The sequence below is a fragment of the Corticium candelabrum genome, unplaced genomic scaffold (assembly GCF_963422355.1).
Source record: "Corticium candelabrum unplaced genomic scaffold, ooCorCand1.1 SCAFFOLD_100, whole genome shotgun sequence".
Lineage (NCBI taxonomy): Eukaryota > Metazoa > Porifera > Homoscleromorpha > Homosclerophorida > Plakinidae > Corticium > Corticium candelabrum.
Window position 1 is genome coordinate 1 of NW_026912699.1, and position 12,000 is coordinate 12,000.

Genomic DNA, 12,000 nt, shown 5'->3' on the forward strand with positions numbered 1-12,000 from the left:
CATGAGGTCATTCTGGGTAGTTTTCGACATGTAGGTGGCATTACGAGAACAACACTCAAGGTGCTCCTTCAGGACAATATCGCCAGAATCGATAGCAAACTTCACAAACGCCATGAAGTTACCTTGAGGTGAATGATCATATGTAAGGTCATCACGGTGACCGCGCAGCGCTACACCTTCACGTGCAGCTAGTTCTAAACACCTCAGAACAGACAACAGTATACAACGATTGGCAGATACCCTTTCTGTAGCTGCTTGAGACTGCATCAGGTCTATCCTCTCAGAAGGGTGCTTGTCAGTACTAAGAAATGCCAGCAACTTGGCAGCAGCATTTCTGTGGTACTGGGTAGATTCATGCTCAGCAGCATCAGCAATAAGATTCTTCCAATCCCTGTGAAGACGGACAACAAAATTATCACCACGGCATGATCCCTCTCGATAAACGGTAGGAAATAATACGCAGGGCAAACAAAAGACGCCGTCTTCCTTGCGTTTGCCATAGTATCCTAGCCAATCAAATTGGTCAAACCACTTTTTCTGGACAAATCTCTCTGAGTAGCCACTCTTCCTGCGCTTATCAACACACTTCCTAAAAGGCAATATTGTCTGCTCGCTTGGTTTTCTCCTAGCAATCACTTTCACCTTGTTCTCATCACTGAGTGCTTTCCATTCCATGGCTGTAGCTACAGCCTCCAAGAATGATCCATGGTCACTATCACTAACAACCTCTGCAGTTGTCGCAACCACGTCCTGACTACCACCTCCAGACTTCATATTACCAACTCCGTCACTTACTGTCTGCACACTGTCATCGTCCTCACCAGCAGCAACCCCACTTTGACTGTCGTCCGAGATACAGTTAACACTTGTACTAGTGGCCGCATCTCTACACTCCTGGGATACTCTCTTCGCTGGCTGAAACATTTCTGCCAAGCTCCTCTGATCAGCAGCCCTCTGCTTAGGAGGACGCTTATGAGCGTACATCTTTCAATGACTTCTCTCCGCCAACAACGAAAACTAGATAGTCGACCCTCCTGTGGAAAGTTCTCGCAACTTCCGTAGAACTAGTCTCGCGTAGCCAGACCTTACCCGCTAAAGCAAAGCGAAGCGAGTACTGTAGGGTCTGGCTACGCGAGGCTACCGAAGAACACTAGTAGTCCTAGACAAGCTCGTGTGCTTTGTGCCAAACTGGCGCGCTAAAGTTCCAGAGCTCGAGTTCATGCATGAAACACACGTGCACGTTAGCCCAAACGATACGTGGGAGTCGATGAAACGCGCACTACCAGTAGTCGACGACGTGTGAGGTACAGGCGCGCGCCTCTCGCGCCTATCCCTGGATCCGCCACAGATATTATATTATACGTCACTTGCAACAGTCGTCTCTCTCACTTTCATTCTAGTAAAGCAAGCAGTGACCGAACCTTCACGTTCTGATATTTCCTACATGTTCATACAATGATATGAGTATTTCAACTTGTTGGTTGGTAGATAAACAACATTCATTGCTTTAAGCTTGAACCCCATCATTATATATTCTGCAGGTAGCCAGAATGCCTTAGTAAATAGATTTGTTATACTTTCATGTTTTCTTGCGTCGAGTTGATGACACTAGTATACGTAGAATATGATCATTTGTGTTTCTAAATTAAATTATTTATTGTATCTATGCAGTCAAGTAGATTGGAAAGTATACGATTTTGTGTGTTACTGCTGTTTTACATAAACTTTGTGTATGAAAGTTGCGCACTGTTGTTAGTCGAAAAATAAACTTTGAGCAGTTAGATGTCTACAGAGACTGCAGCAGAGCTAGCACTCATCACAACGTGCACGCATGCACCATTAGCACAGATTGTCTAGCAATGACAACATTGTGAACTAAAAAGAAATTTGAGCACAACTCTAGGCTGTTCTATACCAGAAAACTTTTGCAATTGGCAGCCACTTCAGCTCTTCTGGTATATATTTTACCAATTGATTTTAAAGGTGCTGAAATTATTATTATTGATTGACAATATTTGTGCTGTGAGTACAGCAGCTACGTACTGTAATATTATATATTTTACAGGGTTCGAAAAATCTGGTCGCCAAGTCGCCATATGGCGACCACTTCTAGACGGCTGGCGACTAAACGAACGGTGTGATCGCCAATGTGGCGACTAGAAATATTTGGTCGTTTCTTTCGTGGCAACCGTTCTGGATGCGAACCTCCTGCTCATGCAGATGTTATGTATGGTGCCACCTTACTAAATGTCTACCATTTAGTGGCACCCTGCAACGTATGCCGTCTACTTAGCACTTTTGTACATATCATGTAACAATGTATCGCCTAGCAATCTATTGCGAGTCGTTGCTATTCTCTGGTACACCATCATTTTTGTGGACTCTAGCATCGACAAGAAGTCATTGTACAGCAGCTTCTTCCAAATGAAACAAGAAATCCGCAGCCAATCGTAGTCGAAGGTGACGGCAACTGCCTATCTAGGTAACACCGCGCGTTGTGTAGACGTCGTTACAATGAGATAGTTGCGTGTTCTAGATATATATACCTCTTGTTTGTTTGCTCCTCTAATATGGAGTGTGGCTGCTTCGTTCTTTCTTCTAGTTGTAGACACCTCGAGTTGTCATTTACGAATATGGTGCAACTCGTCAAGTTTGATGACACTGTTACAGTTTCCCGGTAATCTGAATTTCTATGTTGTGTACAGTTACATCAATACGTTTGAGTAGCTATATAGCGTTCTTTTTGTGTCGTCAGTTTGCGGACTAGCAATTTGAAAGCAATTCTAGCTCGGATTCTGGATTCTGCAACTTCCGCATACCGTAACTTCTCACGCTCAAAGGAATGCGGAGAGAATCAGTAGAAAAGCAAGGTAAAGCAATGTCCTATTGAGTTGTCTATGTATAACAACGAGCAGGCTTTGTTCTTATGTAATTTTCATGCAGAAAATCGCTTGTTTTCTGTGACAAAACTAGAGGCCTTCGAACGCTTTGTTTGATGACGCCATCATGCTAGCCTTGGAACCTTTTTCGAACTGTATTTGGTTGAAACACATTGTCAAATAGTTGAACTAAGTTTTATTTACTGTTTGAATGTCTAGGTTGCACCATGAACTTGCTGTCTGGTGCCATTTGACACTCTACAGGAATGCAGACAGAATCAGTAGAAAAGCAAGGTAAAGTAATGTCCTATTGAGTTGTCTATGTATAACAATGAGCAGGCTTTGTTCTTATGTAATTTTCATGCAGAAACTCGCTTGTTTTCTGTGACAAAACTAGAGGTCTTGGAAGCGCTTTGTTTGATGAGGCATTCCTGTCAGTATGGGACATTTTTCAAATTTTGTCATAACACAAAGAAAACCACACGGTAAGAACATATTTACTTACTTTACTTGGTCAGGCAATTGCTCGTCTTTGTTCTTATGCCATTCGCAATGTGTGTTTTGCCTTTTGCAGTGTGTGAAATAGTCTTTGACTGACCATTAGACATCATGTTCTGTCAATTTAAAACTTGCCGGACATTCAGATTTAGTTAATGGTTACTGTAGTAGATCTATTCATGACAATTATATCATGAGTTGCCACTAAAAATGGCGCCTTTTCTAGCAGAAGCTCTGAAACCCCACCTCTATTTCCAAGCATCTCTGATGCTCCATCACTGCCAAGGCCACAGAGTCGGGTTTGCAGGTCAACTTTTAAGTCCGAACATAGCTTACATAGAGCCTCTGTAATAGTTACAGCTAGACCATTTTGGAGCTCCAGAATGCCCAGAGAACTGGTATTTACATCCTCATTACAAAAGTACCTGCCATAAACAATTAACTGTTTGGTTACAGACACATCTGTAGTTTCATCAACACAAAGGGAAAAGAATGGAGACATTTGCAGCTGCTGATATATCTCCATTGAGACAGTTTCACCTAGAGCTCGTACTAATTATTGCATAGTAGGCTCAGACGTGTAGCTAGCATTACCACCAATATGCATGTCACTGAGGTATGTTGCTCCTAGAGATTTGCCCAAATCCAGGAGAGGCATAAAATTTGTAGTGTGAGCAATCTCTCTCTTGTTTAGGAAGTACATAGCCTTCAGTGCACCTATAGACGCCTTTCTCTCTGCCAACACAACTTTCTCTAGTGCCATAGCAATACCGCCATCCTTTCCTGAGGACGCAAGCATGCACTCCATTTCCATCGCTGCCCTGTGGCTGTCACTCTCACAGTGTTTCTTCTGACTCTGCCTAACAAGAGTTTTACCCGGCAGATCAACCCATGTAGCTCTCCCTGCTGCAACTTTCTTTGGCCAACGGCTGTGCTTTCGGCACAGTGAACAAAACATCCCATCCCCATTAACAGTGTCCACAACTTGCAGCCATGGGAAATCTTTCAACACCGCCCTTTTGTCACTTTGACGCCGATTCAGATTCTGTAGGGCCTTCAGACTCCTTGCAAAGAGTAGCTTGGTCATGCTCAAGGGCCACTGTAGTTGCTACCTACAACATACTTAATTAATTGGTAACTAGACTTCCTGAAACAGAACTGGAGGTCTGGGAACGGAACATTCTTGCATACTGTACCTGTTCATCAGAGTCTTTAGGTGAATTTGTAGGCGTCTGTTTCTGTGATGGTACATCTGCATATCGCTCAGATCTTGGGAGCACATTGGCTGACGTTGTCGGTATATGATCTGCATAACCTACTGACCTCGGCGTTAGTTCTAAGGACAGCAGTAAGACCGAATAACTTCCAAGGGCCATAGTGATCTATGTAGATACAACTACTGTACACTTGTCCAAGAGACTGAAAGCTATGTACACCTGTCAAGCGTTTTTGTCACTTGATACTGGCTACTTCAGCTTTCTTGTGGCTTCCGCTTCCTCATTATGCATATAGAGTGACTAAGAGTACATAAGGTTAGCACACTACCTTTCTCTATCCTGCAATGCATGTATTGTAAGTGCAATCTTGCCTTATTTTCGCGTCTTCCTTTGCCTAGTACAGACTTCACTTCAACTTCGAAAACTAGCTAAGCTCTAGACATTACTAAGACGTATCGGCGGATACGCCTTGATTGCTCATTCCTGAAGTAAGGGTATCGGGCCGATACGCCTAAATGGCCTGGGGAGAACCCTGAATCATTTTCAGGTTCTTATAGCCCCTACAGAAACATTACATGCAAGTATCTCTGAGTTTCCTATCCTGCCGTGTTCACGGTGTAAGGCTTTTGGCTTTTTGCTGCATTTGTTGCACACATCGGAGCCCTAGCGTGTCTACTTGAGCGCCCACATCCGGGATTTGACAAAATTTACGTTCAGCTATACAGTACACCTATGACGTATGGCTGTGTGCGTTTGTTTCGTGCCCAAACTCTGGAAACTACGTTTGTAATTGAAATTTGCGATTTCAATTCCGTCTGTGACATAAAAGCTAACCAGGCGTTCATTCAACACAAATTTTGTTGCTTTCTTGTATCGATATGTTTTGACAGTTGTGAATGATTTTTGTGGTTATCTAAAGTCAGATGGTAACATTCGGGATCGGGCGTTTCCCGGAAGTTGTCATGTGATCTCGTTTCTGTTGTTGTGTGCTGAATATTGCTGCTAGACGAACTCTGAAAAGGCGAGCAGTGAGAAGATGGACAAGGACGGCTGGTTAGAAGGATGTAGACAGGGTTCGAAATATGTGTTTGAATCTGGTCACCAGTTTGGCCACCTAGAGGAACGGTTGGTCACCAAACTACCACTAGTTTTTAGGTCAGAAATAAACAAGTTATTAATATCACTGTTGAGACCCTTTCCCAGATTATCATGTTTGACATTATGTATAATTTTTATTCAATTGAAAACTAAAGTACGAAAAGAAAGAGACATCAAAAACATTATATATTGCATGCCATAGAGGAAATGGCCGATTGTATTGCTTTAGACTGTTTAGAGATCATAAGCTCTTCTATGACCAGCTGTGACAGTGAGTGTCTAAGACTCAGAGGTAGTGACTAAGTCTTAGCAAGTTTCAAAATTTTTCTATTGGTGCCTCTAATTTCTTCTTCTACGTTTGGCAAAAAGTCTTTCAATTTGCCAATAAAGGGATACTAAGCTGTTTGCTGATACATATAGCAGTAAGTAATGCATCTACATTAACAAAGCAGTACTGTTTGTTTATTGAAACATCCTACTCCGAATTTGAACTACTCATGATACCACATGTTGTACAGTTGTAATCTGGGTTGACAATGAACATCAACATCAAGTTAACGTAGTCTGAGGTTGGTCTTCATAGTAACATGTAATCATGAGTAGTTCACCGTTATGTCACACGTTAGGTCAGACTGACCTTACACTGCTATTGAATAGACAATCCGACTAGTACTGTACATTATTATACTAAAAGTCTGCATGCCTCTGTTGCAAGCCTACAAAACTCATCACCTCTATGGCAAATGGCATTGACATTAGTACAATAACAAGACAAAGATACCGTCTACATCCAACTGATGCTGTTGTTATTAACCTAAATTACTGAACGTCAATCAGTTTTCACCATCAGATTTTACAGACTCCGTTTTCTTTCGAACATAATTTGCACTCCCTATTTTACCACAGTGGCCTCTGATATGACGTCTAGCTTTCTCCCAAATCAAGATTGCGGATGTAGGATCAAAATCAATTAGACTGGGTCCATTGCAGCAAGAGAACATCAAGTCATCCATGGTGCTGATATCCAATTTGTTTCTCAGTTTAGTTTTGACTCGGTTGGACAGTGAAAAGCCTCTTTTGCACTCAGCAGTCGACATAGGAAGAATTGCAGTCAGCTGAGTTAATCGAGACACTACAGGGAACATCTCTTTGGCACATACTGTTGCTTCGTAGACCCTTTCATACGTTCTTGCCTTTCTTCGCTTCAGCAGATCTAAGAGCTCCTGCCACTCGTCCCTAGCAGTGGCCTTCAGTTCAGCAACATTAATGTTACCACTGAGACTTTAACTTAGAGGATCTTTAGATTTCTCTACCAGCACATCCATTTCGTTGTTTGCGTAATTTTCGCTAGCGTCATCAAGAGGCCAGTTCTTTGGATCAAATATGTACCACATGATCCAACTATGGGATGTTGGAATACAGAAGAAAACCTTTCTTGCATACAGCGAATAGCAGCGTCTACAAGCTTCTGTTCATCTTGAACAAGGTCTGGTAGTATTGTTTCATGGCGGCTCATCGTCGGTGTACTAAGTTTGTGTCCTTGAAATGTTCCATCAGCAGGGTAAAGAGACAGATATAGAGCAAGCTCCCCTTCCTTTCAAGGCTTCTCACGCATGCCTGTGAGCTACCTGATTATTGAATTGATTGAATCTGGGATTTCTGATTCACATACGTTACCCTTTTGCAACATCCGGATGAATGACTGTTGTCAAACCCTTCACATCTATCCCCATCCCTAAGGCATTGGTTGCAAATACAAACACCATTGGCATCCCTCAGAGACTGCAAAATGATGTGTTTGTTGCTGTCTGGAGTACATGCATGGTACATTTCCACAACTCGATTTTGTGCCTTTTTATCACCTTTTGGCCAGTAAGACTTGTCACCTAGTTCATAGTGGAAGTGGGTAAACAGTAAGGAGCATGTGTCACACTCTGTGTTTGGCAGTAGACAAGAACCCTTGGACAGTTGATTTGCTTGGACTTTACCAGCCTCTGCAAAAATCGAAGGTAACTTCAAAATCAGAACGTACTCTCTACACAGCTGGGAAGATATTATCTACCAGCTATTATCTCTAACACACTGTTGTTAGAGATAGACAAATATTATTCATAGCTTGCATATTGATAACTTGCATTTTTGACTTTTTGGTTGTGGAGTTGTGTGAAAACCGTTTCAATATATTTCACTCACACTCAATTGCGCATGTTTATCAACGTGTGTTGTGCATATTATTATTAATACTATTTTTAGAATGTCATATTGTTTATATTAATATTTGGTAACGTGCGTTATTCAGAATGGCGGGTAGACAATGCAAGTCTGGAAGATCTCTTTGTTATCACCACCAAACAATGCAAAGGGGAGATCATGGTGACGTTCCAGACTATGGTGATCTTGGTGGTGGAGACGTTCCTGCAGACATTCCAGGTGATGGGTTCGACGTTCGAGATGATGAAAAGTTTGGTGAGGGGCATCATGTGAGTATAAGAAAGCACTGCAGATTAACTTAAGAAGAGGATGGTAGGCATGGTGGTGAACAGGGTGATCATGGTGAAGACGTTTCAGACTATGGTGATCTTGGTGGTGGAGACGTCCCTGCAGACATTCCAGGTGATGGGTTCGACGTTTGAGATGATAAAAAGGTTGGTGAGGGGCATCATGTGAGTATAAGAAAGCACTGTTGTTCTGTGTCCGACTTCTAGACTGACTGGATACGTTATTCTATATCTCTGCAGATGCACCCGTTTATGTCCTGGAACGATGAAAGGATCATGAAACGGAGGAAGAGACGGCCACCACCGCCGACTGGGGTATTGCAATGTCAATCAAGAGATCCATTGTTTGTGTTGCAGGACGCTGTTATGATGAAGCTCCACCACACCCTGCTGGTACATGCAGTTGAAGTGAGTAAAATTGAAATTTACTAAACCAAATTTCACATAGAACAAGCCAGAAGCCTACGCTGTCAGGGTTTTCCGGAACCAGGTGAAAGCTAGGAGGAAACGGCGTTGTACGTGCATCCAGTGCAAGTTCGTGTGCCAGGGCCAACAATCCTGGGCCCGCCACGTCCGTATGCACAATTCCCGTTACCCCATTCCTCGAGAATTTGCAAAAGTAAGAATATCATATACTCAGTATACGTGCTGTCTCTTCTTCAATGTCTTTGTGTAGTTGATAAACAAAGGTTTGATCCACCTACCGCCATCACTAGTAGAGGAGATGATGAGTGCAAAGGTCAATCATGTGTTAATTTAATAGGACTAGGAGATTTGCCAGAGCAGATACAAGGCTATTTTGTAGACAAGACAAACAGTAGGACACATAGGTTTTCGGACTATAGTGCTGTAAGACTCATGCATGCTCTTATACAGCAGAGGCCTAGCACACATGGCTTATATTTACTTTTCAGTAGTGTAAGGTACGTAGTATTTGTTTGAGTGCTGTATATACGGATATACGGTAGTGTATTAAATCTGTAGTTGAAATGTGCTGAGAATGGTGTGAATCGAATGTTTGCTTTACAGTTAGATTGAATTGGCATCTTAGTCCTTAGTTCATTCTGGCAGATCAACCTATACTCTGCTATTTTTTAGCAACTAGTATCAGAAGCTATAGGTTTTTGAAATCTGCATGAATTCTTATTTGGTACACATGAAGCTGTTAACAAGGGCATCCTGTGGCTGGAATTCAAAATCTAAAGATCACTGGAAGTGATCTCACATAGTAGCAACTAAGTGGTGTTCCAACATCAACATTGTAATGCCAATTAGGTGGCAAGCAGAAAACACTTCAGCTACAAACGTTGTAGATCGAGTGTTCTTCTTCACTTACGATCAGGCAAGAAATAGTATCAATGTTGTTAATTTAGGTGTTTCAATAATCACGGAATGTAGTCATCATAGAGGCCCTATGTCACGTGACAAATTAGTTTGTCACCTGACCTATTTAGCAAATGATGATTGGTAGACTGTAATCTTTCCATACATTGTATTCTAGTTTCAGGGCTAGTTTGTCAAGTTTGTAAAGTTTGTCAGTCTGAGGTAATAGACTGCAGTCATTCAGTGGCTAAAGAAAGAGACCGTAAATGGGAAAAACAGTTGAAAGCACAATTAATGGAGGTAGCAATGCAGTTATGTCCACTTCAGCATCGCCTTCCTACTCGACTTTATAGTAAGGTCCTTTTATTGGAGACTACGAGAATACAGGTCTGTTCGAGAATACAGGTCTGCACGCATATCCACCCCAACGGTGATTGTAATTAGATCCGGCAAGTGAAGAGCTTTCGATTGATATCAATATCCGCCCGGAGGGCAACACCTTTGTCGCGCAAATGGCCACATTCCACTAGTCACTCTAGTGCGTGAACGCACTTAGTTCTTTCCAACGAGCAATGGATTCGATACTTTCCGGTCTCAAGTGGCGAACTTGCAATGTTTACCTACACGACGTCCTCGTATTCTCCGACGACTTTGACTCACACCTCGCCTTACGAAGCAGTTTTCCAATTTCTCCGTGACCATAAACTTTCCAAACTCCGCGACCATCACAACGACAAAGTGAAATAACCTGCAAAAGCTTCTTCTTATATAGTCGACGTCCGCTGTAGATGCTCCCCTTTCCTCGGTACTGGATGTTTCTCTGCCTTCTCTGTTTGCTTCGTCCCTATCTCTTATAGGAAACGCTGATACATTACAGTTACCTGGTAATTTCAACGAAAGTTCAATATTTTAACATTGTCAACTAATTACTCTGGTAGATGTTCCCCTTCTCCTACACTAGATGCTTCTCAGTCTCCTGTTGTACATGACTCGTGCTTCTAGTTCTCCTGCCGTCCAAACTCGTGATTTCCGGTCTGTCGTACATGCTGGTGCCAGTGCTTCTAGGATCAGGTCAGTATGCTGGCAAAAAATTATGATTTTTGTTCACACTGTTGCGTGCTATAGATATTGTTCCCGACAAAAGTTCAGCTCCGAGACGTACAGCACCCGACAACTCCTGTTCATATGCTGTCTAAAACAATTAGACCTTTGTTTATGGTATTGTATGTTACAGATGCTGTTACGTGACCGAGGTCTTACGGTGACTACAGTGCCTGACATGATAGCTCTGTCAGCTTTCTGTACAGTGCAGTCAACGACAACGTCAACAGTTTCCACAGCTCAGTCTACTGCTACTGCTTCTAGGATTAATTTGCTGTATAAATATGTTTTACAGTTATGTTTACGGTGTTGTATTCTATCGATGTCATTACGAAGTCGAACAAAACTTCAGTCACCGACAACGTCAACAACAGCTCCCATAGATCAGTCTACTAGGGTTAGTTTGCTGTCTAAAAATATTATTGATTTATGTTTACGGTGTTGCATGCTATAGATGTCATTACAAACTCCACCAACAACTACAACAAGTCTTCCGTCAACTGTAACTACAGCTGCTCAACCAGCCGTCGGCCCTCTCTTCCATGTCCATGATATCAGATCTGCAAGACGTGCCAGGTAGCAAGTTGTTGCTCAACCAGCTCCAGCATCTCAACAGTCCAGCTCCAGCGCCAGCTCAAGTGTCAACAATAGACAGTCTTGATAGGTATGACCTGGAGTGGGGAAAAGCTGACAGCTTGCTGCCTATTCCTGGGTGTAGTAAACCCCCACCTGGAACAACTTTCCAAGACCCCGCTGCATTGGACTACTTCTTCGTCTTCAGGAAACAAGGCGTTGCACAAAGAACAGACGTCGTGTATTTCTCGTCTATCTGCTACTTCCAGCTCTTTCTTTCCTTGCTCCATCAAACTATCGTAATTTCGTGCACACCTAGTGTTTGGTGGACAATGCAGTCTTATTAGTTTTAGCAGATGTGTTTTCATTCTTTGACTACATTTGTGTCTGGTGACGAATGCCAGAACAGATCTGATGTGATCAGTTTGACTAATCGTCGAGCCAGGAAACAGAACATCTTCTCTTGATTGATTTTCAGAATCATTTGTGAATGATTTCTCTTTACTTTCACAATCCATACGCCGGTGTTTGCTAGGCAGCTCATCTGTTGAAGTTTCATCTTCACTACAGGATGCAAACTCTTCATTATACTGTGCAGAAGCAGCTTTCGTTCCAGATAAAATCACACTGTCAGGTTGACACAGGTTCTTGGGCTCCATAGAGAAGCAAGACAGAAGTGGTGCATGAATCGCATTAATTAAATCTATTTTTATTTCATTACTATTAGCTTAAAAAATAACAATTATACCAATTAATTAATACATCGCGTCATTCTACAGTTTTAGTTGGAGTATTTTATCTAACTGAAGTATT

The 12,000-nt window shown here is 42.3% G+C and overlaps 2 long non-coding RNA genes across 2 annotated transcripts; both read left to right on the forward strand.

Annotated features, from left to right (window-relative positions):
- Positions 1 to 2,573: 2,573 nt before the first annotated feature.
- LOC134197948 (uncharacterized) lies at positions 2,574 to 3,009 on the forward strand. The gene is made up of 3 exons (XR_009972721.1): positions 2,574 to 2,677; positions 2,756 to 2,870; positions 2,944 to 3,009. It is a non-coding gene; the product is annotated as an uncharacterized LOC134197948 (long non-coding RNA).
- Positions 3,010 to 3,098: 89 nt separating this feature from the next.
- On the forward strand, positions 3,099 to 9,098 carry LOC134197947 (uncharacterized). Its single transcript, XR_009972720.1, has 6 exons — positions 3,099 to 3,173; positions 3,247 to 3,364; positions 7,992 to 8,355; positions 8,431 to 8,583; positions 8,639 to 8,809; positions 8,867 to 9,098. It is a non-coding gene; the product is annotated as an uncharacterized LOC134197947 (long non-coding RNA).
- Positions 9,099 to 12,000: the final 2,902 nt, after the last annotated feature.